Consider the following 24,353-nt stretch of genomic DNA (forward strand, 5'->3'; position numbering starts at 1 on the left):
AAGAATGAATGAACACAGAAGTTTAACAAAGAATTAGAAAATATAAACAACTAAATAGAACTGAAAAATATAACAACTGAAATAATACACTACAAGGAATCAGTAGTAGAATAGATGATACAGAGGAGCAAATCAATGAACTGAAAGACAGAGTAGGGGAAATCGCTGAACAGAAAAAAGAAAAAATGAGGACAGTTTGGGAGCTCTGGGAAAACATATAGCATATTAACTTTCACATTACAGGGATACAGGAATGCGAAGGTTGAGAGGAAGGGACAGTAAACTTACTGGAAGAAATAATAGCTGAAAACTTCCCTAACCTAGGAAAGAAAACAGACATCCAGGTCCAGGAAGCACAGAAAGACCCAAACAAGATCAACCCAAAGAGGTCTACAACAAAATACATTGTAATTAAAATGGCAAAAATCAAAGATAAAGAGAGAGAATCTTGAAAGCAGCAAGGGAAAAGCAACTAGTTATATATAAGGGAATGCCCATAAGAGTGTAAGCTAACTTTTCAGCAGAAACTGCAGGCCAGAGGTTAGTGACATTATATATTCTGAATTACTGAAGGAAAAATACTTATAACAAAGAACACTCTACCTGAGAAGTCTTTCATTCAGATTTGAGGGAGAGATAAAGAGTTCTACAGACAGGCAAAAGCTAAAAGAGTTAAGCAGCATTAAACACTCTCTACAAGAAATGTTAAAAGAACTTCTAAGTGTAAAAGAACAGACTGCAAGTAGAAATATGAAAAATATGAAAGAATATCATTGGTAAAGGCAAATATACATAAAAGGCAGCAGATCGACCACGTATAATGCTAGTAGGAAGGTTAAAAAACAAAAGTATATCAACAACGAGTAGTTAAAGGATACACAAAACAAAAAGATGTAAAATATAATGTCAAAACCAGTAAATGTGGAGGAAGGAGTAAAACACAAGGTTTCTAGAATGCATTAGAATTTAAGAGATTATCAGCTTAAAATAATTGTATATATGTTGCTGTATATAAACCTGGTAAGCTCAAACCAAAAATCCATAATAGATACACAAAAAAGAGAAAGGAATCAAACATAACACTAAAGATTGTCATCAAATTATGACAGAAGAGAGCAAAGAAAGAAAGGGCGGAAAACTATTTAAAACAATGATAAAAAACAACCCCCTAAACATTTATCAAAATGGCAGTGTGTACTTACCTACCAATAACTATTCTAAATGTAATCATTTAGAATTAATTGTGTAATTTATCAGAATAAATGCTCCAATCAGAAGACAGTGGCTGACTGAATACAAAAACAAGACTCATACGCTGCCTGCAACAATTAGATACACTTCAGATCTAAAGACACACACAAACTGAACTTGGGGAGATGGAAAAGGGTATTCCATGTAACTAGAAATGATAAGACACCTGGAGAAGTAATATTTTATTGGACAAAATTGACTCTAAAGCAAAGACTTAAAAAAAGACAAAGGACATTACATAATGATAAAGGGAATAATCCAAAGAGAAATAACAATTATAAATGTACCCAACATAGGAGAACCTAAATACATAAAATAAACAAACATAAGAGGAGAAATTGATAGTAACATGATAATACTAGGGGACTTTGACACCCCACTTACATCAATGGACAGATCATCCAAACAAGATCAATAAGGAAACACTGGCTTTAAATGCCATATTAGACTGCATGAACTTCTTAAAATTTTATATTGGAGTATATTTGATTTACAATGTTGTGTTAGTTTCAGGTGTACAGCAGAGTGATTTAGGTATGTAATACATATACATATATATTTTTTTCAGATTCTATTCCCACATAGGTTATTACAGAGTATTGAGTAGAGTTCCCTGTGCTATACAGTAGGTTCTTGTTGATTATCTATTTTATATATAGTAGTGTGTATATGTTAATCCCAACCTTCTAATTTATCCCTCCCCAATCACCTTTCCCCTTTGGTAACCATAAGTTTGTTTTTGAAGTCTGTGAGTCTGTTTCTGTTTTGTAAATAAGTTCCTTTGTATCACTTTTTTTAGAATCCACATATAAGTGATATTTGTCTTTCTCTGTCTGGCTTACTTCACTTAGTATGATAGTCTGTAGATCTATTCATGTTGCTGCAAATGGCATGATTTCATTCTTTTTTTGTGGCTGAGTAATATTCCATTGAATATATATACCACATCTTTTTTATCCATTCCCCTGTCGATGGACATTAAGGTTGCTTCCATATCTTGGCTATTGTAAATAGTGCTGCAGTGAACATTGTGGTGCATGTATCTTTTTGAAGTATGGTTTTCTCTGGATATATGCCCAGGAGGGGGATTGCTGGATCATATGGTATAATAGTTCTGTTTTTACTTTTTTAGGGAACCGCCATACTGTTCTCCATAGTGGCTGTATCAATTTACATTCCCACCAACAGTGCAAGAGGGTTCCCTTTACTCCACACCCTCTCCAGCATTTGTTGTTTGTAGATTTTCTGATGATGCCCATTCTAACTGGTGTGAGGTGATACCTCATTGTAGTTTTGATTTGCATTTCTCTAATAATTAGTGATGTTGAGCAGCTTTTCATTTGCTTCTTGGCCATCTGTATGTCGTCTTTGGAGACATGTCAGTTTAAGTCTTGTGCCCATGTTTTGATTGGGTTATATTTTTTGATATTGAGCTACATGAACTGTTTGTATATTTTGGAGATTAATCCCTCATCAGTTGCCTCGTTTCCCATTCTGTGTGTTGTCTTTTCATTTTGTTTATGGTTTCCTTTGGTGTGCAAAAGCTTTTAAGTTTAATCAGGTCCCATTTATTTTTTTTTTAATTTTCATAACTCTTTGAGCTGAATCCAAAAAGATATTGCTGCAATTTTTGTCACATTTCTGCTTATGTTTTCCTCTAAGAGTTTTATAGTATCCAGTCTTATATTTAGGTCTTTAATCCATTTTGAGTTTATTTTTGTGTATGGTGTTAAAGAATGCTCTAATTTCATTCTTTTACATATATCTGTCCAGTTTTCCCAAAACCACTTATTGAAGAGACTGTCTTTTCTTCATTGTATATTCTTGCCTCCTTTGTCATAGATTAATTGACCATAGGTGCATGGGTTTATTTCTGGGCTTTCTATCCTGTTCCATTGACCCATAATTCTGTCTTTGTACCATACTGTTTTGATTACTGTGGCTTTTAATATAGTCTGAAGTCAGGGAGCCTGATTCCTCCAGCTTTGTTTTAATTTCTCAAGATTGCTTTGGGTATTTGGGGTCTTTTGTGTTTGTATACAAATTTTAAGATTTTTTGTTTTAGATCTGAAAAGAATGCCATTGGTAATTTGATAGGGATTGCATCGACTCTGTAGATTACCTTGGGTAGTATAGTCATTTTGACAATATTGATTCTTCCAATCCAAAAACGTGGTATACCTTTCCATCTGTTTGTCATCTTCAATTTCTTTCATCAGCTAGACCACATGAACTTGATATATATATAAAACAATCCATCCAAAAGCAGCAAAACACTCATTCTTTTCAAGTGTGCATAGAACATTCTCCAGGATAGATCACATGATAGGCCACAAAAAAATCTCATTACATTTTAAAAGATTGAAATCATATCAAGCATCATTTCTGACACCTTCCTTTCCATGAGACTGAAAACCAATAATAGGAAAAAATGCAAAAAAATACAAACAAGGAGGTACTTAAACCTATGCTACTAAACAAGCAACAGACCACTAAGGACATTTTTAAAATACATCAGAAATAATGTAGAAAGAAAAGAAAGTGGAACACAACAATTCAAAATCTAAGGCACCCAGCAAAAGCACTTCTAAGAGGGAAGTTTATAACCATCTAAGCCTACTGCAAGAAAAAAGAAAAATTCTCAAAAAACCTAACGTTATACCAAAAAGGAACTAGAAGAGAAACAAAAAAATCCCAAAGTTAGTAGAAGGAAAGAAATGATAAAAATCAGAGCAGAAACAAATGAAATAGAGAATTTAAAAAACAATTAAACTAAATATAAACAAAATAAATAAACCTATAACCAGACTTCTCAAGAAAGAAGACCCAAATCAATAAAATCAGAAATTAAAAAGTAACCACATAAATACAGTAACCACATAAATACAAAGGATCTTAAGACATGACAACAAACAATTATATACCAATAAAATTGAAATCCTAGAAGAAATACTCAAATTCCTAGAAATGTATTATCACCCAAGACTGGATCAGGAATAAATACAAAATATGAACAGACCAATTACCAGTAATGAAATTGAATCAGTAATTTAAAAATTATCAAACAAAAATCCAAGACCAGATCCTTTCACAGGTGAATTCTACCAACATGTACAGAATAGGTAGTGCCTATTCTTCTCAAACTATTCCAAAAAAGTGAAGAGGAATGAATGAAAACTTATTCAGCAAGGCATGATATCAAAACCAGACAAAGACAGCACAAAGAAAATTACCAAAATCACTGATTATAAATGCAAAAATCCATAACAAAGTAATAGCAAACCAAATTCAACAGTACAATAAAAGGATCTAATGCCATGATCAAGTAGGATTATCCTGGGGATGCAAGAATGGTTCAATTTCTGCAAATCAACAAGATACACCCTACTAATAAACTGAAGAATAAAAATCATGATTATCTCAGCAGATGCATAGAAAGAGTTTGACAAAATCCAACATCCATTTATGATAAACTGTCAACAAGAGATGTAGAGGAAATGTACCATGGAGGTCAACATGATAAAGGCCATACATGTCAAACCTATAGCCAACAGAATACTTGATGGTGAAAAGTTAAACATTTTCTCTAAGATCAGGAAAGAGGCAAGTATGCACAGTGGCGACACCCTTACTGTGCTCAAAAGCCACTGCAAACATAGCAATAAAAACATGTCATTTTCAAAAAAAAAACCACACTTTTATTCAACATTATTTGAAGTCCTAGTCACAGCAATCACACGAGTAAAAGAAATAAAAGGAATCCAAATTGGAAAGGAAGAAGTAAAACCATCTGTTTGCAGATAAGATGCTATATACAGAAGATCCTAAAGACATCACCAAAACCTATTAGAGCTAATAATTCATTAAGTTGCAGGATATAAAATCAATATAGAAATCTGTATTTCTATACATAAATAACAAGTGTCCAAAAGGGAAATTAAGAAAACAATCCCATTTACAATTGAGTCAAAAATGAAACAACTAGAAATAAATATCTGAAGAGTGAAAGACCTCAACTAAGAAAACCATAAGACACTGATGAAAGGAAAGGTGATAGAAATAGATGGAAAGATGGTATTCATGGATTGGAATAATTAATATTGTTAAAATGACCATACTACACATGGCAATCTACAGATTCACTGCAATCCCCATCAAAATGCCAATGGCAAATACCAGTGTTTTAGTCCTGTTTTTTCACAGGACTAAAATAATTCTAAAATTCGTATGGAAACAAAAACCCGAATATCCAAAACATTCTTGAGGAAGAACAAAGTTGGCAGTATGATACTCCCTAACTTCAACCTATACTACAAAGCTATAGTCATCAATTCAGTATGGTGCAGGCACAGAAAACAGACACATAAGTGAATGGAACAGGATAGAGAGCCCAGAAATTAACCACTCATAAGCTCATAAGTGGTCAGTCTTAAGCAAGGGATGAAAAAATATACAATGGGAGAACAGACAGCCTCTTCAAAAAGTGGTGTTGGGAAAACTGGACGGCTACATGCAAAAGAATCAAATTAGACTACTTTCTCCACCAGACACAAAAATAAACTCAAAATGAATTAAAGACTTAAATGTAAAAATTGAAACCTTAAAACTTCTATAAGAAAATACAGGCAGTATGTCCTTTGACATCTGCCTTGGAAATATTTTTTCGATATGTCTCCTCAGTGAAGAGAAACAAAAGCAAAAATAAACAAATGGGTGTACATCAAACTAAATCTTTTTGCTTAGCAAAAGAAACTATCTTAAAAAACGAGAAGGCTGCCTACTGAATGGAAGAAGATATTTGCTAAATATATCTGATTGGGGGTCAATATTCAAAATATACGAAGAACTCATACAACTCAATGTCAGAAAACACACAACCAGATTAAAAAATGAGCAGAGGATCTGAATAGACGTTTGTCTGAAGAAGACATACAGATGGCCAACAGGCACATGGAAATATGCTCAACATCACTAATTATCAGGGAAATGCAAATCAAAACCACAATGAGATATCACCTCACACCTCTCAGAATGGCTTTATCAAAAATACAACAAATAAGTGTAGGCAAGGATGTGGAGAATAAGGAACACTTGAGCACTGCTGGTGGAAATGTAAATTGGTGTAGCCACTATGAAAAACACGACAGAAGTTCCTTCAAAAATTAAAACTAACATATAATCCAGCAATTCCATTTTTGGGTATTTTTCTGAGGTAAACAAAAACTAATTAGAAAAGGTATCTGCACCCCCATGTTCATTGCAGCATTATTTACAATAGCCCTTGCATAGAGGCAACCTAACTGTCTATTGATAGAATACTGGACAAAAAAGGTACAATATGTGTACACACACATTTATATACGTACACAATGGAATATCACTCAGCCTTAAAAAATAATGAAATCTTGACATTGGCAACAACATGGTATTATCCTAAATGAAATAATTTTGACAGAGAAAGACAAATACCTTATGACTTCATGTGGAATCTAAAAAATAAATTCATAGAGAGATTGGGTTTCCAGTTGCCATATCTGGGGGTCGGGGCCAGGGGTAATTGGATGAAGGTAGTCAAAAGGTATAAACTTACAATTGTAAAATAAATAAGTACTAGGGATGTAATATACACATGATAAACATAATTAACACTTTTCTATGTTATATATCTGAAAAGAAGAGAGTAAATCCTAAGAGTTCTCATCACAAGAAAAAGTGTTTTTATTTTATTTTGTGTCTGTATGAGATGATGGATGTTCACTAAACTTACTGTGGTAATCACACCATGATGTAAGTCAAGTCATTATGCATATATATGCAATGTACACATTACATATATATATATATAGTGCTGTATGTCAATCATATCTCTCAATAAAACTAGAAAAAATGTTTCTTGTAGTCAGTTTAGTTTGGTGTGCTATTGGGATATTTAGGTCATTTGTTTTAAAGTAGCTACTGATATGATTTGATTTAAATCTACTATATTACTACTTCCTATTTTTCCCCTCTATTTTGCACCTCCTTTTCGGACTGTTATTTTTTTAGAGGGAATATTTTTTAAATTTCATGTTAGCTCTACAATTGACTTATAAGCTATATGTGTGTGTGTGTATTCAGTGGTTACTCTAGAGTTTAGAGGCAAACCTTCAAACAATACTAATCTCTTCATGTATAGTAAGAACACCTGTAAAAGTTTACTTTTACTTCTTTTCTCCTGGTGTTTGCATACATTTTATCTCTACATATTATAAGTTATGTACATTAGTTTAAATGGTCAATTGCTTTTATGTGTGTATTTCTACAAAACTTCATGGACCTGAAACTAACACAACATTGTTAACCAACTATACTCCAATATAAAATAAAAATTAAAAAAAAAAAACTTCATGGGGGGATCTTCAAGATGGCGGGGGAGGAAGACGTGGAAATCACCTTCCTCCCCACAAACACATCAAAAATACATCTACATGTGGAGCAACTCCTACAGAACACCTACTGAACACTGGCAGAAGACCTCAGACTTCCCAAAAGGCAGAAAACACCCATGAACCTAGGTAAGGCTAAAGAAAAAACAGACAAAAGAGTAGGGACAAGACCTGCACCTCTCGGAGCTGTGAAGGAGGAAAAATTTCTACACACTAGGAAGCCCCTTCACTGGCAGAGACGGGGATTAGGCAGGGAGGAAGCTTCAGAGCCACAGAGGAGACCACAGCAACAGGGATTCATAAGGCAAGGCGGAGAGATTCCCACACAGAGGATCAGTGCCAACCAGACTCACCAGCCTGAGAGGCTTGTCTGCCCAACCTCCAGGGCGGGTAGGGGTTGGGAGCTGAGGCTTGGGCTTTGGAGGTTAGATCCCAGAGAGAGGACTGGGGTTGGCTGCATGAGGACAACTTGAAGGGGGCTAGTGTGCCACAGTTAGCCGGGAGGGAGTCAGAGAAAAAGTCTGGAACTGCCTACGAGGCAAGAGACCATTGTTTTGGGGTGTGCGAGGAGAGGGGATTCCTTCCCATCTGCCCACAGAAGGCAGAGCACTGCCTAAACGAACTTCAGAGATGAGCACAAGCCATGGCTATCAGCTCAGACCACAGAGATAGGCATGAAATGCTAATGCTGCTATTGCAGCCACCAAGAATCCTGTGTGCAAGCACAGGTCACTGTCCACACCCCACTCACCTGGGAGCCTGTGCAGCCCGCCACTGCCAGGGTCCCATGATCCAGGGACAACTTCCCCAGGACAACACATGGTGCAACTCAGGCTATTGCAATGTCACATCAGCCCACTGCTTCAGGCTCGCTCCACATTCTAACCATGACTACTGTACCACTTCGTACCCCCAGCCTGAATGACCAAGAGCCCCCTAATCAGCCTCTGTTTTAACCCCCACCTGTCTGGGTGGGAAACAGATGCCTGAGGGTGACCTACACGAAGAAGTGGGGCCAAAACAAAAGCTGAACCCCAGGAGCTGTGTGAACAAAGAAGAAAAAGGGAAATTTTTCCCAGCAGCCTCAGGAGCAGTGGATTAAATCCCCACAATCAACTTAATGTACCCTGCATCTGTAGAATACCTGAATACACAATGAGTTGTCCCAAAACTGAGGCAGTGGACTTGGGGATCAACTGTAGGCTTGGGGTTTGCTGTCTGTGACTGATTTATTTCTGATTTTTATGTTTACCTTAGTTTAGTTTTTAGCGTGTGTTATCATTAGTGGATTTGTTTATTGGTTTGGTTGCTCTCTTCTTTTTCTATTTTTCTTATCTTTTATTTTAACAATTGTTTCTTTATTTTTTTCTTCCTTTTTTTCTGAGCTGTGTGGCTGACAGGGTCTCAGTGCTCTGGCTAGTGGCAGGCCTGAGCCTCTGAGGTGGGAGGGGCAAATTCAGGACACTGGACCACCAGAGAACTCCCAGCCCCAGGTAATATCAGTCAGCAAGAGCTCTCCCAGAGATCTCCATCTCAATGCTCCATCCAAAGGCCAGCAAACTCCAGTGCTGGATGCCCCATGACAAACAATTAGCAAGACAGGAACACAAACCCACCCATTAGCAGAGAGGCTGCCTAAAATCATAATAAGTTCACAGACACCCCAAAACACACCACTGGACGTGGTCCTGCCCACCAGAAAGACAAGCCCCATGCAGCAGAACATAGGCACAGTCCCCTCCACCAGGAAGCCTACACAGCCACTAAACCAACCTTAGCCACTGGGAGCAGACACCAAAAACAATGGGAACTAAGAACCTGCAGCCTGCAAAAAAGGAGCCCCAAACACAGTAAGTTAAACAAAATAAGACAGAAAAATATGCAGCTGATGAAAGAGCCAGGTAAAAACCCACCAGACCAAACAAAGGAAGAGGAAATAGGCAGTCAACCTGAAAAAGATTCAGAGTAATGATAGTTAAGATGATCCAAAATCTTGGAAATAGAATGGAGAAAAAACAAGAAATGTTTAACAAGAACCTAGAAAAATGAAAGAGTAAACAAACAGTGATGAACAACACAATAAATGAAATTAAAAATTCTCTAGAAGAAATCAATAGCAGAATAACTGAGGCAGAAGAACGGATAAATGACCTGGAAGATAAAATAGTGGAAATAACTACTGCAGAGCAGAATAAAGAAAAAAGAATGAAAAGAATTGAGGACACTCTCAGAGACCTCTGGGACAACATTAAATGCACCAACATTCGAATTATAGGGGTCTCAGAAGAAGAGGAGAAAAAGAAAAGCTCTGAGAAAATATTTGAAGAGATTATAGTTGAATACTTCCTTAACATGGGAAAGGAAATGGTCAGTCAAGTCTAGGAAGCGCAGGGATTCCCACACAGGATAAATCTAAGGAGAAACACTGAGACACATATTAATTAAACACTGAGACACATATTAATTAAACTATCAAAAATTAAATACAAAGAAAAAATATTAAAAGCAGCAGGGGAAAAACAACAAATAACATACAAGGAAACCCCCCTATAAGGTTAACAGCTGATCTTTCAGCAGAAACTCTGCAAGCCAGAAGGGAGTGGCAGGACATATTTAAAGTGATGAAGGAGAAAAACCTACAACCAAGATTACTCTACACAACAAGGATCTCATTCAGATTTGACAGAGAAATTAAAACCTTTACAGATAAGCAAAAGTTAAGAGAATTCAGCACCACCAAACCAGCTTTGACAAAAATGCTAAAGGAACTTCTCTAGGCAAAAAACACAAGAGAAGGAAAAGCCCTACAAAAACAAACCCAAACAATTAAGAAAATGGGAATAGGAACATACATATCAATAATTACCTTAAATGTAAGTGGACTAAGTGCTCCAACCAAAAGACATAGGCTGGCTGAACGGATACAAAAACAAGACCCATATATATGCTGTCTACAATAGATGCACTTCAGATCTAGGGACACATACAGACTGAAAGTGAGGGGATGGAAAAATATATTCCATGCAAATGGAAATCAAAAGAAAACTGGAGTAGCAATTCTCATATCAGACAAAATAGACTTTAAAATAAAGACTATTACAAGAGACACAGAAGGACACTACAGAATGATCAAGGGATCAATCCAAGAGCAAGATATAACAATTGTAAATATTTATGCACCCACAAAGGAGCACCTCAGTGCATAAGGCAAATGCTAACAGCCATAAAAGTGGAAATCGACAGTAACACAGTCATAGTAGAGGACTTTAACACCCCACTTTCACCAATGGACAGATCATCAAAATTGAAAGTAAATAAGGAAACAAAAGCTTTAAATGATACACTAAACAAGATGGACTTAATTGATATATATAGGACATTCTGTCCAAAAACAGCAGAATACACTTTCTTTTCAAGTGCTCATGGAACATTCTCCAGGATACATCATATCCTGGGACACAAATCAAGCCTTGGTAAAATTAAGAAAATTGAAATCGTATCAAGCATCTTTTTCCAGCAGTAACGCTATGAGACTAGATATCAATTACAGTAAGAAATCTGTATAAAATAGAAACACATGGAGGCTAATCAGTACACTACTAAATAAACAAGAGATCACTGAAGAAATCAAAGAGGAAATCAAAAAAATACCTAGAAACAAATGACAATGAAAACATGACGACCAAACAAAACCTATGCGGTGCAGCAAAAGCATTTCTAAGAGGGAAGTTTATAGCAATACAGTCCTACATCAAGAGACAAGAGACATCTCAAGTAAACATCCTAACCTTACTCCTAAAGCAATTAGAGAAAGAAAAAAAAACCAAAATTACAGAAGGAAAGAAATCATAAAGATCAGATCAGAAATAAATGAACAAGAAATGAAGGAAACAGTAGCAAAGATCAATAAAACTAAAAGCTCGTTCTTTGTGAAGATAAACAAAATTGATAAACCATTAGCCAGACCATCAAGAAAAAAAGGGAGAAGACTCAAATCAATAGAATTAGGACTGAAAAAGGAGAAGTAACAGCTAGCACTGCAGAAATCCAAAGGATCATGAGAGATTACTATAAGCAAGTATATGCCAATAAAGTGGACAACCTGGAAGAAATGGACAAATGCTTAGAAATGCACAACCTTCCAAGACTGAACCAGGAAGAAATAGAAAGTATAAACAGACCAATCACAAACACTGAAATTGAGACTGTGATTAAAAGTCTTCCAACAAACAAAAGCCCAGGACCAGATGGCTTCACAGACAAATTCTATCAAACATTTAGAGAAGAGCTAACGCCTACTTTCTCAAACTCTTCCAAACTATAGCAGAGGGAAGAACACTCCCAAACTCATTCTATGAGGCCACCATTACCCTGATACCAAAACCAGACAAAGATGTCACAAAGAAAGAAAACTACAGGCCAATATCACTGATGAACATAGATGCAAAAATCCTCAACAAAATACTAGCAAACAGAATCCAACAGCACCTGAAAAGTATCATATAACATCATCACGTAGGGTTTATCCCAGAAATGCAAGCATTTTTCAATATATGCAAATAAGTCAATGTGATACACCATATTACCCAATTGAAGGATTGAAGCCATATGATCATCTCAATAGATGCAGAAAAACTTTGGACAGAATTCAACACACATTTAGGATAAAAACCCTCCAGAAAGTAGGCATAGAGGGAACTTACCTCAACATAATAAAGGCCATATATGACAAACCCCCACAGCCAACATAGTTCTCAATGGTGAAAAACTGAAACCATTTTCACTAAGATCAGGAACAAGACAAGGTTGCCCACTCTCACCACTTTTATTCGATTTAGTTTTGGTAGTTTTAGCCACGCCAATCAGGGAAGAAAAAGAAATAAAAGGAATCCGAATTGGAAAAGAAGAAGTAAGGCTGTCACTGTTTGCAGATGACATGATACTATACATAGAGAATCCTACAGATGCTACCAGAAAACTACTAGAGTTAATCAATGAATTTGGTAAAGTAGCAGGATACAAAATTAATGCACAGAAATCTCTTGCATTCTCATACACTAATGAAAAATCTGAAAGGGAAATTAAGGAAACACTCCCATTTACCATTGCAACAAAAAGATAAAATACATAGGAATAAACGTACCTAAGGAGACAAAAGACCTGTAGACAAAATACTATAAGACACTGATGAAAGAAATTAAAGACAATACAAGCAAATGGAGAGATAAACCATGTTCTTGGATTGGAGGATTCAACATTGTGAAAATGACTATACTACCCAAAGCAATCTACAGATTCAGTGCAATCCCTATCAAACTACCAATGGCATTTTTCACAGAACTAGAACAGAAAACTTCACAATTTGTATCGAAATACAAAAGACCCCGAATAGCCAAAGCAATCTTGAGAAAGAAAAACAGAGCTGGAGGAATCGGGCTCCCTGACTTCAGACAATACTACAAAGCTACAGTAATCAAGACACTATGGGGCTTCCCTGGTGGCGCAGTGGTTGAGAGTCCGCCTGCCGATGCAGGGGACGTGGGTTCGTGCCCCGGTCCGGGAAGATCCCACATGCCGCCGAGCGGCTGGGCCCGTGAGCCATGGCCGCTGAGCCTGTGCTCCACAACGGGAGAGGCCACAACAGTGAGAGGCCCGCTACAGCAAAAAAAAAAAAAACACAAACAAACAAAAAGACACTATGGTACTGGCACAGAAACAGAAATATAGATCAGTGGAACAGGATAGAAAGCCCAGAGATAACCCATGCGCATTTCATCACCTTATTTTTGATAAAGGAGGCAAGAATATACAATGGAGAAAAGACGGCTTCTTCAGTAAGTGGTGCTGGGAAAACTGGACAGCTACATATAAAAGAATGAAATTAGGACACTCCCTAACACCGAACGCAAAAATAAAATGGGTTAAAGACCTAAATGTAAGGCCAGACACTATAAAACTCTTAGAGGAAAACATAGGCAGAACACTCTGTGACATAAATCTTAGCAAGAACCTCTTTGACCCACCTCCTAGAGAAATGGAAATAAAAACAAAAATAAACACATGGGACCTAATGAAACTTAAAAACTTTTGAACAGCAAGGAAACCATAAACTGGATGAAAAGACAACACTCAGAATGAGAGAAAATATTTACAAATGAGACAACTGACAAAGGATTAATCTCCAAAATTTACAAGTAGCTCAATATCAAAAAAACAAAAACCCAATGCAAAAATGGGCAGAAGACCTAAATAGACATTTCTCCAAAGAAGATATACAGATTGCCAACAAACACATGAAAGAATGCTCCACATCATTAATCATTAGAGAAGTGCAAATCAAAACTACAATGAGGTATCATCACCTCACACCAGTCAGAATGGCCATCATCAAAAAATCTACAAACAGTAAATGCTGGAAAGGGTGTGGAGGAAAAGGAACCCTCTTGCACCATTGGTGGGAATGTAAATTGATACAGCCACTATGGAGAACATTATGGCCATTCCTTAAAAAACTAAAAAAGAACTACCATACGACCCAGCAATCCCACTACTGGGCATATACCCTGAGAAAACCATAATTCCAAAAGAGTCATGTACCGCAATGTTCATTGCAGCTCTACTTACAATAGCCAGGACATGGAAGCAACCTAAGTGTCCATCGACTGATGAATGGATAAAGAAGATGTGGCACATACATACAATGGAATATTACTCAGCCATAAATAGAAATGAAATTGAGTTATTTGTAGAGAGGTGGATGGACCTAGAGTCTGTCATGCAGAGTGAAGTAAGTCAGAAAGAGAAAAACAAATACCGTATGCTAACATATATATATGGAATCTAGAAAAGAAAAAGGTTCTGATGAACCTACGGGCAGGATGGGAATAAAGACAGCATTATAAACAAACCATTGTAACACACCATTGTAAAGCAATTATACTCCTAAAAAGATGTTAAAAAAAAAAAAAAAGACACAGATTTGGAGCACCATTGTAAAGACGGAAGTGGAGACTGTATGGTATAAATGCCAGTTAAGGGATGTCCAGAATTGCCAGCCACCACCAGAAGGCAGGAGAGAAGCATAGAACAGACCCTTCCTCAGAGCTCCTCAGAAGAAACCAACCTTACCGACATCTTGATTTCAGACTTCTGGCTTCCAGGTTTGTGAGAGAATAAATTTCTGTTGTTTTGAGCCACCCCCAAAAAATAAAAAACAAATAAATTTAGCTGAATAGTAACCTTAATTCAATATGTACCCTTTATTCCCCTTTGCCAGGTGTCCTAACGTATTCACAGTTTTGGAGACTAGGATGAGGACATAGTTAGGGGGCTATTAGTCAGCTTACCTCAAAGGACAAATAAGCAATCTACAGTAACATCTTCCACTTGTGACAATGGATTTGGCTTAAAACCTAAATCAAAAACCTAAATCAAAAGTTGCATAACTTCTCATGCAACTTTAAAACCCTCTACCATTTACAGTCTTAAAAATGCCATTGACAGTAGACTTTAAAAAGTATTAATTTCCATTTATATTTTTGTGAACCAGAGTATAGATGTGAAAACAAAAAAAATTTTGATTTATAGATTTCTGTATTTACTATATTACATTTCTTACAGTCATACTATATTAACTACATAAATAGATGTAGATATAATGTCACTACAGTACACCTCATGTATAGCACTTGCAAATCTTATATAAAGCCCTGGGCTTATATCAAAGCACAGTTCCTTTTCCTAAGAATGGAATCTTTCTCTGTGTTTGTTTCCTGTTTTTATTAATATATAATTTACATACAGCATTGTATAAGTTTAAGGTGTACAACATAATGATTTGACTTACATATATTGTGAAAGGATTACAACAATAATTTTAGTGAACATCCATCATCTCATATAGATACAAAAAAAGAAAAAGTTGTTTTTCCTGTGATGAGAACTCTTGGGATCTACTCTCTTACCAACTTTCTAATATACCTATAGCAGTGTTAACTATAATCACTAATGTTGTACATTACTTAAAAGTATCTTATAACTGGAAGTTTCTACCATTTGATCACCTTCATTCAGTTACCCCTCCCTCCACCCTCTGCCTCTTGTAACCATAAATCTGATCTCCTTTTCATCGATAGTGGTTGTGGTAGTGGTGGTGATGGTGCGGTTTTTTAGATTCCACACTGAAGTGAGATCATACTGTATTTGCCTTTCTCTGTCTGGCTAATTTCACTTGGTATAATGCTCTCAAGGTCCATTCATGTCACAAATGTCAACGTTTCATTCATTTTATGGGTGAATAGTGATTCGGTTTGTGTCTGTGTATCATATTTATTCATTCATTGTTCAGTGGACACTTATACTGTTTCCATATTTTGGCTATTACAAATAATGCTGCAGTGAAAATGCAGGTATAGATATCTCTTCAATTTAGTGTTTTCATTTTCTCCAGATAAATGCACAGAAATACAATTGCTGGATTCTATGGTAGTTCCTTTTTGAATTTTTTAAGGAAACTTCATACTCTTTTCCATAATTATTTTTCCAATTGACATTCCTACCAACAGTATGCAAGGATCCCCTTTTCTCCACATGCTCGCCAACACTTCTTTTTTTTAAACATCTTTATTGGAGGATAATTGCTTTACAATGGTGTGTTAGTTTCTGCCTTATAACAAAGCGAATCAGTTATACATGTACATATGTCCTTCTATCTCTTCCCTCTTGAGTCTCCCTCCCTCCCACCCTCCCTATCCTACCCCTCTAGGTGGTCACAAAGCACCGAGCTGATCTCCCTGTGCTATGCGGCTGCTTCCCACCAGCTATCAGTTTTACATTTGTTAGCGTATATATGTCCATGCCACTCTTTCTTTGTCCCAGGTTACCCTTCCCCCTCCCCGTATCCTCAAGTCCATTCTCTAGTAGGTCTGAGTCTTTATTCCTGTCTTGCCCCTAGGTTCTTCATGACCTTTTTTTTTTTTTTAATATTCCATATATATGTGTTAGCATACAGTATTTGTTTTTCTCTTCCTGACTTGCTTCACTTTGTATGCCAGACTCTAGGTCCATCCACCTCACTACAAATAACTCAATTTCGTTTCTTATTATGGCTGAGTAATATTCCGTTGTATATATGTGCCATATCTTCTTTATCCATTCATCTGTTGACACTTAGGTTGCTTCCATGTCCTGGCTATTGTAAGTAGAGCTGCAGTGAACATTGTGGTACATGACTCTTTTGGAATTATGGTTTTCTCAGGGTATATGCCCAGTAGTGGGATTGCTGGGTCGTATGGTAGATCTATTTTTAGTTTTTTAAGGAATCTCCACACTGTTCTCCATAGTGGCTGGATAAGTTTACATTCCCACCAACAGTGCAAGAGGGTTTCCTTTTCTCCACACCCTCTCCAGCATTTATTGTTTGTAGATTTTTTGATGATGGCCATTCTGACTCGTGTGAGGTGATATCTCATTGTAGTTTTGATTTGCATTTCTCTAATGATTAATGATGTTGAGCATTCTTTCATGTGTTTGTTGGCAATCTGTATATCTTCTTTGGAGAAATGTTTATTTAGGTCTTCTGCCCATTTTTGGATTGGGTTGTTTGTTTTTCTGATATTGAGCTGCATGAGCTGCTTGTAAAGTTTGGAGATAAATCCTTTGTCAGTTGTTTCATTTGCAAATATTTTCTCCCATTCTGAGGGTTGTCTTTTGGTCTTGTTTATGGTTTCCTTTGCTGTGCAAAAGCTTTGAAGTTTCATTAGGTCCCATTTGTTTATTTTTGTTTTTATTTCCATTACTCTAGAAGGTGGATCAAAAAAGATCTTGCTGTGATTTATGTCAAAGAGTGTTCTTCCTATGTTTTCCTCTAAGAGTTTTATAGTGTCTGGTCTTACATTTAGATCACTAATCCATTTTGAGTTTATTTTTGAGTATGGTGTTAGGGAGTGTTCTAATTTCATTCTTTTATGTGTAGCTGTCCAGTTTTCCCAGCACAACTTATTGAAGAAGCCGTCTTTTCTCCATTGTATATTCTTGCCTCCTTTATCAAAAATAAGGTGATGATATGTGCATTGGTTATCTCTGGGCTTTCTATCCTGTTCCATTGATCTATATTTCTGTTTTTGTGCCAGTACCATAGTGTCCTGATTACTGTAGCTATGTAGTATAGTCTGAAGTCAGGGAGTCTGATTCCTCCAGCTCCATTTTTTTCCCTCAAGAATGCTTTGGCTGTTTGGGGTCTTTTGTGTCTCCATACAAATTTTAAGATTTTTTTGTTCTAGTTCCATCAAAAATGGCATTGGTAATTTGATAGGGGTTGCATTGAATGTGTAGATTGCTTTGGGTAATATAGTCATTTTCACAATATTAATCCTTCCACTCCAAGAACATGGTATATCTGTCCATCTGTTGGTATCAACTTTAATTTCTTTCATCAGTGTCTTATATTTTTCTGCACATAGGTCTTTTTTCTCCCTTGGTAGCTTTATTCCTAGGTATTTTATTCTTTTTGTTGCAGTGGTAAATGGGAGTGTTTCATTAATTTCTCTTTCAGATTTTTCATCATTAATATACAGGAATGCTGGAGATTTCTGTGCATTAATTTTGTATCCCGCAACTTTACCAAATTCATTGATTAGCTCTAGTAGTTTTCTGGTGGCATCTTTAGGATTCTCTATGTATAGTACCTTGTCATCTGCAAACAGTGACAGTTTTACTTCTTCATTTCCAATTTGGATTCCTTTTATTTCCTTTTCTTCTCTGATTGCTATGGCTAGGACTTCCAAAACTATGTTGAATAATAGTGGTGAGAGTGGACATCCTTGTCTTGTTCCTGATCTTAGAGGAGATGCTTTCAGTTTTTCACCATTGAGAATGATGTTTGCTGTGGGTTTGTCGTATATGGCCTTTATTATGTTGAGGTAGGTTCCCTCTATACCCACTTTCTGGAGAGTTTTTATCATAAATAGTGTTGAATTTTGTCAAAAGCTTTTTCTGCATCTATTGAGATGATCAAATGGTTTTTATTCTTCAGTTTGTTAATATGGTGTATCACATTGATTGATTTGCGTATGTTGAAGAATCCTTGCATCCCTGGGATATATCCCACTTGATCACGTTGTATGATCCTTTTAATGTGTTGTTGGATTCTGTTTGCTAGTATTTTGTTGATGATTTTTGCATCTATATTCATCAGTGGTATTGGTCTGTAATTTTCTTTTTTTGAGGTATCTTTTTCTGGTTTTGGTATCAGGGTGATGGTGGCCTGGTTTGGGAGTGTTCCTTCCTCTGCAATTTTTTGGAATTGTTTGAGGAGGATGGGTGTTAGCTCTTTTCTAAATGTTTGATAGAATTCACCTGTGAAGACATCTGGTCCTGGACTTTTGTTGGAAGATTTTTAATCACAGTTTCAATTTCATTACTTGTGATTGGTCTGTTCATATTTTCTGTTTCTTCCTGGTTCAGTCTTGGAAGGTTATACCTGCCTAAGAATTTGTCCATTTCTTCCAGGTTGTCCGTTCTATTGGCATTGAGTTGCTTGTAGTAGTCTCTTAGGATGCTTTGTATTTCTGCAGTGTGTGTTGTAACTTCTCCTTTTTCATTTCTAATTTTATTGATTTGAGTACTGTTTCTCTTTTTCTTGATTAGTCTTGCTAATGGTTTTTCAACTTTGTTTATCTTCTCAAAGAACCAGCTTTTAGTTTTGTTGATCCTTGCTATTTTTTTCTTTCTTTCTATTTCACTTATTTCTGCTCTGATCTTTATGATTTCTTTCCTTCTGCTAGGTTTGGGTTTTGTTTGTTTGTCTTTCTCTAGTTCCTTTAGGTGTATGGTTAGATGGTTTGTTTGAGATTTTTCTAGTTTCTTGAGCTAGGGTTGTTTGGCTATAAACTTCACTCTTAGAACTGCTTTTGCTGCATCCCATAAGTTTTGGATCATTATATTTTCATTTTCATCTGTCTCTAAGTAGTTTTTGATTTCTTCAGTGATCTCTTGGTTATTTAGTAACGTATTGTTTAGCCTCCATATGTTTGTGTTTTTTACGTTTTTCTTCCCTGCAATTGATTTCTAATCTCATAGCATTGTGGTCAGAATAGATTCTTGATATGATTTCAATTTTCTTAAATTTACTGAGGCTTGATTTGTGACCCAAGATGTGATCTATCCTGGAGAATGTTCCTTGCACACTTGAGAAGAAAGTGTAATCTGCTGTTTTCCAGTGGAATGTCCTGTAAATATCAATTAAAGCTATCTGGTCTATTGTGTCATTTAAAACTTGTGTTTCCTTATCAATTTTCTGTTTGGATGATCTGTCCATTGGTGTAAGTGAGGTGCTAATGTCCCCCACTATTGTGTTACTATTTTCTCTTTTATAGCTGTTAGCAGTTGCCTTATGTATTGAGGTGCTCCTATGTTCGGTGCATATATAGTTATAATTGTTATATCTTCTTCTTGGATTGATCCCTTTATCATTATGTAGTGTCCTTCCTTGTCTCTTGTAACATTCTTTATTTTAAAGTGTATTTTTTCTGATATGAGTATTGCTACTCCAGCTTTCTTTTAATTTCCATTTTCATGGAATATCTTTTTTCCATCCCCTCACTTTCAGTCTGTATGTGTCCCTAGATCTGAAGTGCATCTCTTGTAGACAGCATATATATGAGTCTTGTTTTTGTATCCATTTAGCAAGCCTGTGTCTGTTGGTTGGAGCATTTAATCCATTCACGTTTAAGGTAATTGTTGATATGTATGTTCCTATTACCATTTTCTTAATTGTTTCCGGTTTGATTTTGTAGGACCGTGTCTTCTCTTGTGTTTCCCACTTAGAGAAGTTACTTTAGGGTTTGTTGTAAAGCTGGTTTGGTGGTGCTGAATTCTCTTAGCTTTTGCTTGTCTGTAAAACTTTTGATTTCTCCATCGAATCTGAATGAGATCCTTGCTGCGTAGAGTAGTCTTGGTTGTAGATTCTTTCCTTTCATCACTTTAAGTATATCATGCGACTCCGTTGTGGCCTCTAGAGTTTCTGGTGAGAAATCACCTGTTAACTTTATGGGAGTTCCCTTGTATGTTATTTGTTGTCCTTTTTCCCTTGCTGCTTTCAATAACTTTTCTTTGCCTTTAACTTTTGCCAATTTGATTACTGTGTGCCTCAGCATGTTTCTCCTTGGGTTTATTCTGTATGGGACACTCTGCACTTCCTCGACTTGGGTGGCTATTTTGTTTCCCATGTTAGGGAAGTTTTTGACTATAATCTCTTCAAATATTTTCTCAGGTCCTTTCTCGCTGTCTTCTCTTTCTGGGACCCCTCTAATGCTAATGTTGTTGCATTCAATGTTCCCAGAGTTCTCTTAGGCTGTCTTCATTTCTTTTCATTCTTTTTTCCTTATTCTGTTCCACAACAGTGAATTCCACCATTCTGTCTTCCAGGTAACTTATCCGTTCTTCTGTCTCGGTTATTCTGCTATTGATTCCTTCTAGTGTATTTTTCATTTCAGTTATTGTATTGTTCATCTCTGTTTGTTCTTTAACTCTTCTAGGTCTCTGTTAAACATTTCTTGCATCTTCTTGATCTTTGCCTCTATTCTCTTTCCGAGGTCCTGGATCATCTTCGCTATCATTTTTCTGAATTCTTCTTCTGGAAGGTTGCGTACCTCCACTTTATTTAGTTGTTTTTCTGGGGTTTTATCTTGTTCCTTCATCTGGTACACAGCCCTCTGCCTTTCATCTTTTCTCTTTCTGTGAATGTGGTTTTTCTTCCACAGGTTGCAGGATTGTAGTTCTTCTTGCAAAAGATTTGTGTGCATTAATTTTGTATCCTGCTACTTTACTAAATTCATTGATTAGCTCTAGTAGTTTTCTGGTAAGAGTCTTTAGGATTCTATGTATAGTATCATGTCATCTGCAAACAGTGACAGCTTTACTTCTTCTTTTCCAATTCGGATTCCTTTTATTTCTTTTTCTTGTCTGATTGCTGTCGCTAAAACTTCCAAAACTATGTTGAATAATAGTGGTGAGAGTGGGCAACCTTGTCTTGTTCCTGATCTTAGTGGAAATGGTTTCAGTTTTTCACCATTGAGAATTATGTTGGCTATGGGTTTGTCATATATGGCTTTTATTATGTTGAGGTAAGTTCCCTCTATGCCTACTTTCTGGAGGGTTTTTTTCGTCAGTGGGTGTCGAATTTTGTTGAATGCTTTTTCTGCATCTATGGAGATGATCATATGGTTTGTTCCCTTCAATTTGTTAATATGGTGTATCACATTGATTGATTTGCATATATTGAAGAATCCTTGCATTCCTGGGATAAACCCCACTTGATCATGGTGCATGATCCTTTTAATGTGCTGTTGGCTTCTGTTTGCTAGTATTTTGTTGAGGATTTTTGCATCTATGTTCATCAATGATATTGGCCTGTAGTTTTCTTTCTTTTTGATTTCTTCAGTGATCTCTTGTTTATTTAGTAGTGTATTGTTTAGTCTCCATGTGTTTGTGTTTTTTATAGATTTTTTCATGTAATTGATATCAGTCTCATAGTGTTATGTTCGGAAAAGATACTTGATACAATTTCAATTTTCTTGAATTTACTAAGGCTTGATTTGTGACCCAAGATATGATCTATCTTGGAGAATGTTCCATGAGCACTTGAGAAGAATGTGTATTCTGTTGTTTTTGGATGGAATGTCCTATAAATATCAATAAGTCCATCTTGTTTAATGTATCATTTAAGGCTTGTGTTTCCTTATTTATTTTCATTTTGGATGATCTGTCCATTGGTGAAAGTGGGGTGTTAAAGTCCCCTACTATGATTGTTTTACTGTCAATTTCCCCTTTTATGGCTGTTAGCATTTGCCTTATGTATTGAGGTGCTCTTATGTTGGGTGCATAAATATTTACAATTGTTGTAGCTTCTTCTTGGATTGATACCTTGATCATTATGTAGTGTCCTTCTTCGTCTCTTGTAATAGTCTTTATTTTAAAGTCTATTTTGTCTGATATGACAATTGCTACTCCAGCTTGTTTTGATTTCAATTTGCATGGAATATATTTTTCCATCGCCTCACTTTCAGTCTGTATGTATCCCTAGGTCTGAATATGTATATCGTTGCTCCTAATGTCCACCGCCTCAATTTTGGGATGATTCGTTGTGTATTCCGGTATTCCACAGATGCTGGGTACATCAGGGTGATTGTGCAGATTTAATCTGCTGCTCCTGAGGCTGCTGGGAGAGATTTCCCTTTCTCTTCTTTGTTCACACAGCTCCTGGGGTTCAACTTTGGATTTGGCCCTGCCTCTGCATGTAGGTTGCCTGAGGGCGTCTGTTCTTTGCCCAGACAGGAGGGGATTCAAGGACTGGCTGATTAGGTGGCCCTGGCTCACTCAGACCAGGGGGAGGGAGGGGTATGGAATGCGGGGAGAGCCTGCGGCAGCTGAGGCTGGCATGGTGTTTCAACAGCCTGAGGCGTGCCATGTGTTCTCCCGGGGAAGTTGTCCCTGGATCAAGGGAGCCTGGCAGCGGCGGGCTGCACAGGCTCCTGGGAGTGGAGGCGTGGATAGTGACCTGCGCTTGCACACAGGCTTCTTGGTGTCTGCAGCAGCAGTCTTAGCGTTTCATGCCAATCTCTGATGTCTGCACTGATAGCCGCGGCTGGCACCCATCTCTGGAGCTCGTTTAAGCGGCGCTCTGAATCTCCTCTCCTCATGTACTCCAAAACAATGGTCTCGTGCCTCTTTGGAAGTTCCAGACCTTTTTCCCGACTCCCTCCCAGCTAGCTGTGGGGCACTAGCCCCTTCAGGCTTTCACGCAGCCAATCCCAGTCCTCTACCTGGGGCCTGACCTCCGAAGCCCGAGCCTTAGCTCCCAGACCCTGCCCACCCCAGCGGGTGAGCAGACAAGCCTCTCGGGCTGGTGAGTGCTGGTCGGCACCGATCCTCTGTGCGGGAGTCTCTCTGCTTTGCCCTCTGCATCCCTGTTGCTGTGCTCTCCTCCGTGGCTCCAAAGCTTCTCCTCCAGCCAGCCCCCATCTCCACCAGTGAAGGAGCTTCCTAGTGTGTGGAAACTTTTCCTCCTTCACAGCTCCCTCACAGTGGTGCCGGTTCTGTCCCTATTCTTTTGTCTCTGTTTTTTCTTTTTTCTTTTGTCCTACCCAGGCACGTGGGGAGTTTCTTGCCTTTGGGGAAGTCTGAGGTCTTCTACCAGCATTCAGTAGGTGTTCTGTAGGAGCTGTTCCACATGTAGATGTATTTCTGATGTATTTGTGGGGAGGAAGGTGATGTCCACGTCCTCTGCCATCTTGAAGGTCTCTCCTAGTAATTGCTTTTCTTTCCAGTTTTCTATTTCTTCCTAATTAATCTTGGTTGCTTGTATGTTTATAAGAATTTTTGCATTTTTTTTGTAGGCTGTCTAGTTTGTTTCCATATAGTTGTTCATAGTAGCTTCTTATCCTTTGTATTTTTGTGGTGGTGTAATATCCCCTAATTGACTTATAATTTGTTGGGTTTTGTCCTTTTCTTTATTCCTTCATTAGTATAGTTTGCCAATTTTATCTTTTCATAGAAGCAATGCTTAGCTTTATTAATCTTTTCTATTTTCCTATTCTCTATTTCATTTATATCTGCTGTAATCTTTATTTCCTTTTTCCTGCTAACTTTGGGCTCAGTTAATTGCTCTTTTTCTGGGTC

Source organism: Phocoena phocoena, chromosome 7, assembly GCF_963924675.1.
Source record: "Phocoena phocoena chromosome 7, mPhoPho1.1, whole genome shotgun sequence".
NCBI lineage: Eukaryota > Metazoa > Chordata > Mammalia > Artiodactyla > Phocoenidae > Phocoena > Phocoena phocoena.